The 5,765-nt window shown below is 36.5% G+C and overlaps 1 protein-coding gene across 1 annotated transcript in view; it reads left to right on the forward strand.

The window, feature by feature from the left end:
• Positions 1–5,765, forward strand: part of LOC311295030 (NACHT, LRR and PYD domains-containing protein 3-like) — a gene marked incomplete at its 5' end in the record, with an annotated part of 145,985 nt that overhangs the window by 72,225 nt on the left and 67,995 nt on the right. The window lies entirely within an intron of this gene.

Consider the following 5,765-nt stretch of genomic DNA (forward strand, 5'->3'; position numbering starts at 1 on the left):
CAAAACCATTAATCAAATCTGAGATTTCTCAACGGCAATCGGGTGAAAGAGACAAATTTAGCCGTCTAGCCCCATTGACTCCCATTCATTTTGCACTCATGGCGAGCGCCCCCCAGTGGAACTCTGGTGGTACTACAACCAAAATTCGGTACAATAGGGCTTAATAGGGAGTGGACAGGCTCTCCGTAGACGGGCTCTGGGAGTACTCATTTGAAGGATGTTACGTCACAGCGCCGCGACGAAGGCTGTCCAAATTCGTAGGATCCTTCAAATGCGGCCCACAAATACGTCCTCCTTTTCCCCGAATTGGAAGGATGGGTGTGGTGGGTCCTTTCCCGTCCTACCTATCCGATAATTCTTTTCGAGCGGTAGCGGAGTGGGAGAGGAGTATGCTTTTCGATGTAAGTTTTTTAAAAACTGGCTTTTAAAAAAAAAAAAAAATTTCAGTGGTTGAATTTTTTTTTTTTTTTTTTTTTTAATAAGGAATGGCCAAAGCTCAGGCTTGTCATGTATTTGGCTTTTCATTCTTGGATAAGAATTGTGAACACCCCCATACTGAGATATAATTTAATTTTCACATTAAATTAAATAAAGTTTTCTTATTGTGGGAAAAGCATATTCTGTCATTGACCCGATTTTAGCAATAACAAAGATAACTGATGGATCCTTTATGGTAATACATATGATATGGTACAACTACAGTGCAATGCAAATAGTAAATATAAGATAAAGTGAGAGGTAGGCTAATAGTAAATAGTTTTGTCAATAAAATAAACAAACAGTATACAGCAAATAAAATAGTAATGAAAAGTATAATTATATATATCATAAGTACTAATATAATAATAATAATATATTGATAATAGCATATAGTTTATGTATAATACTATAATAATAACAATAGAATATGAAATATCAATTACAGAATATAGACAATAAAAATAATAAGTTAAATAGTTACTATGAAGAGTAAAATAATTTAACAGCATAACTATAATAGATTGATAATCGCAAGTGGTATATTATTATAATAACAATAATAAATAATGTACATTTATACATTTTAACATATTATTACATAGGCTATATAAAATAAAATGACGCAACCCTGTCTCTTTTTGTTAAATTTCAGTTTTTAAAAGGTATAAGAGGCTATACAAGTCAAGAAATAAAGTAAACGATTCAGTCAAACATACAGCAGGCTACACCGTTAAAGTTAAATAAGCCTAAATATATAAAGTTATGAAACTTCACTTTGCCCTCAGCCACAACAATCTGCCAAGGAACAAATTATAGATTAATGAAACCAAAGATCGCCTGTTAGATAAACACAAGACGAATTATTCTCACTAGACTGACAGCGGCGAACGTCAGAACGTCAGAAGCACTAGCCGAGGCAAGGCTGTTTCCGGCGGGGGTACATGAGCGCTGAGCGCCCGGTGATCCCTGGATCTCACAACTCCGAAACCGTCAGATAACATTTTTAAAATGGCGCTCTCTTTATAAATAAACCACAGATTTGAGCTTTAAACAACGACTTTGTCGACTGAAAAACTCTTAAAACTACATTTCGTGACACAGTAACAGTAGTATTTTTAAATTTCGCGGCCTTTTCTCCTCTGAAAATATGTGAAAGAAGGGTAGGCTGTCCAAATTCACAAACATCGACTTCCGGGCTTTGCGGTCGTCGGAGGACCCCTCCTCCTTCAACCGGGTAGGAAGGATCCTAAGGAGGATGCAGACCCTGAATTTGGACACAGCCAGTGACTGCTTTCAGTTTCACCAGAGCCCGTCTACGGAGAGCCTGTCCACTCCCTATTAAGTCCTATTGTACCGAATTTTGGTTGTAGTACCACCAGAGTTCCACTGGGGGCGATCGCCATGAGTGCAAAATGAATGGGAGTCAATGGGGCTAGACGGCTAAATTTGTCTCTTTCACCCGATTGCCGTTGAGAAATCTCAGATCTGATTGTAGATTTTGCAAGTTCAACATGGGTTATAGGTCGAAAGTTGAATGAATGAGTACTTATGTCGTTTTGATTTCTTACAGGTTGAGTTGTTGTTGCCCATAACACGCTAGCATTCTGCTAATGACGTCAGCATTCTGACGTCATTGACATTTTGAAAGACTTTTTAAAGAAAATAAGTGACTCTAAAAAATCTAACACCCAGCAATGTGTAATTTCTTTGCATCTCCTTTCGAATACAACATTCAAATTACTAGACAAAAAATTATATCCTGAGAAAATTTTGAGGGGTATACCGCCATTGACCTCCATTCATTCTGCACTCGTCCTGTGAGCGCCCTCATATGGAATCAGAGTGGAACTGCAACCAGTTCAGAAGCCGGAAGTGTAGTGAGAGTGAAACTTCTCGCCATATTGGACATTCTCTGGTTTCACTGTGAGACCAAGAGAATCTGTCTGACTTAAAGGTGCAGTGTGTGATCTTTAGCGGCATCTAGTGGTGAGAATTGCGAATTGCAACCGGTCAATAATTCGCGGCCTTTCCTTGAAATTTCAAACTCGAATGAGAGGCTACGGTGGCCGACGTAGGAAGCCGCGTCTTTTTCTGCTGCTTCTCATTCAAGTTAGTGATGAAACGCGCTCTGTAGCGCTGTCTGTTCGCTGTCGGCTACGGTAGAAACATGACGTCACGATATGTCGACCTTCATAGAAGGGGGTGGCCGCGGTTATGTACATATAAATGACTCATTCTAAGGTAATAAAAACATAACGGTTCATTAAGTAAGGTCTTTATACACCACTGAAAACATAGTTATGGATCTTATATTGCATTTCTGTCAATAGATCCTCAGAAATAACACACATTGCACCTTTAAAGCAGCGCTGCACCTATAAGTAAGGGATAATGTATAGTGAGGTTATAGCGAATACAACCCCGACAGGCTGATCGGGACCCGGACGCGAAGCGCTTATTAAATGTCTACCTAAATCAATAATTTGACACAAAATATTGATGTAAAAAGAAGTTTATTGATTTAAAAACGATTAGGCTATATTGCCAGAGTGAACAGAACTGCGTTCAGAGCAACGCTCTGTTTTTCATGGCAACGGTGTTATACTTCTTATACCGTTACGTTTGATTTTTTTGAATCAAGCTGCTGAGCTTGTTGCCGCTACTATCAGTTGCGCGGATACAATGTCCTCGCGCAGTCTTCACTCGGACGCGCGCTTCAATCATAGACTAAAAAAATAACACTGCACACGTTTGCGGCGCATTGCGGCTGCGACACGGCTACCGGAGCTGATCGCGCCCATTCTAGTCAATGCTTGTGTGCGTTTCAGAAGCGGCTCTCTGTGCTGCTTCGCTAAAGATAGGCGCCTAGTCTATTTTTGATGGATTTCGCGTCCAAGCCATAACAGACTGAAGAGAGAATCCAAGTAAATACAAAATAAAAGTAAAAAAACATTGTCAAATTCAAAATAAACCCCCTGTGCAAACTCCCAATTGTATTACACACCAATATCCTTGGTAGAAAACCATAGACTGTATGGTAGAAACCCAAAAATCAAGAAAAACCACGTCGCACAGGCAAATCACGTGGTCTCGCTCATCCAGTCGCTCGTGTCCCTTCTTGACATCCAACCACTGATGAACATATTCGTTTTTTGATAAAAAAAAAAAAAAAAAAAATGTATATATATGGGCGTTTCTTCAACTACGGGCACTTTTAGGCTTGTGAAGTTGAATAAAAAAAACTTGTTCAAAAGTCACGTAACACAGTCTCATAAGTTTAAATAATTTGTCTAGTTTTAAGGTCTGTAAGAGGACAAACTTAGATTACAAGAGAAATTGTTAATATTTTACATTTTTTCCGACCTGCAATGAACAAATGTCATTTCCACCACATCTCAATATACAGCTGTTATTTAAAAACAGAATAACTTATGCCACTCAAGAATTGTCTAAGATCATTTTTGTAACTAGTTTTATCAGTTTTTCCACAATGTACAAAAATTATACATTTGTCAATGAGATAAATTAACTGCCCTAAGGACCAAATGGTGAACTGTACACCTGTCACACTCTGAAATTTAATTTTGGTTAGGGCAAGAGCTTATTAGAAAATAAATAACTTGAATTTTTATATTAAGTACAGCATGATCTCGTAAATTGTGGATACATTTTTAATGTGTGATGAGAACTTTTTAAATGTTTTTAAAAAATGTGTGTGGTGATGGAAATGACAGGGTGGTGGTGGAAATGACAATGAATTAACGTGAATGTAGAGAAACAGTAATATTTAGAGAAATATTTATTTGAAAAATATATTTTGAAAACTCTTAAACTCATCACACTCAGTAAACTCAATTCACAACGTCAATCTACTCTTGCAATCCATATCAATTGTACTTTGTAATCATAAATGTCATTTCCACCACATGCTGTCATTTCCACCACAGAGGGCAGTGTGGTGGAAATGACATTTCTCTAGTTTTTTTGTGAAAAAAGGGAAGATAGCTTCACTGATAGCTTTGAATTAATACTCAGCATTTCATGCATGCAAAATACTCTTATTTAACTTAATTTTTTTTACTTTTTAAAAACACCCTTGAAGGTACAGCATGTTTCCACCACATGCTGTCATTTCCACCGCAGAGGGCAGTGTGGTGGAAATGACATTTCTGTAGTTTTTTGTGAAAAAAGGGAAGATAGCTTCACTGATCAGCTTTGAATTAATACTCAGCATTTCATGCATGCAAAATACTCTTATTTAACTTAAAAACAATTTACCTTTTAAAAACACCCTTGAAGGTACAGCATGTTTCCACCACATGCTGTCATTTCCACCACAGAGGGCAGTGTGGTGGAAATGACTGTGGTGGAAATGACATTTCTGTAGTTTTTTGTGAAAAAATGGAAGATAGCTGCACTGATTAGCTTTGAATTAATACTTAGCATTTCATGTATGTAAAATACTCTTATTTAACTTAAAATTTTTAACTTTTTAAAAACACCCCTTGAAGGTACAGCATGTTTGGAAATGACGTAGAATAAATATATTAACTGATCAAGCAATATTTACCTTGATTTTTCTTATTTGTTCTTGATGAAAATTTAAAATTGCCTCCATGTCCAACATGTGCTCTGATGTCTCTGAACATTTCCATAGAAACCACCTAAACAATCTTTCACACAAACGTTTTAAAGGGACATTACAGTGTTGTGGTGGAAATGACACCAATACTGTGCGACAGCTATATTTTGTATAAAAAGTTATATTGATGGTGGTCTCACATTAAATACAATAATGTATTTTAATTATTTTACTAGTGCTTAATTTAAGTATATTAATAGTTACCAGATAAGTCATACTTTTAAACTGTATTTTCATTGTTGAAGTTAAAAAGTCTGGGTGTGCGACAAGGAGAAAACAGTGATTTTGACACCTAAAAGGAGGTTGGAAAGTATGAAGAAATCATAATAGAAAGGTAGTAAAAAGTTAAGGAGGTTTATTGTTAGTTTGAAAAAGAAAGAGGATTTTGTCCAAAATTGTATGTATTTTTAAAATATGACCAAAGTACATAAAAGTGCCCATAGTCTAAGAATCACCCATATATATATTCACGTACAACATTCTCAGCACTAACAATGCTAACAGTAACAACACCAAACGAATCCCAATGTACTACTGAAATTGATTTCTGGATATAGTTATGCTATATTATTATTGTACACATATTGTAGGCTACTAAGCATTGTATTAGACAAAAGCCTTTATTCACTTTTGAATGTATACC

Source organism: Rutilus rutilus, assembly GCF_951802725.1.
Source record: "Rutilus rutilus genome assembly, chromosome: 1".
Taxonomy (NCBI): domain Eukaryota; kingdom Metazoa; phylum Chordata; class Actinopteri; order Cypriniformes; family Leuciscidae; genus Rutilus; species Rutilus rutilus.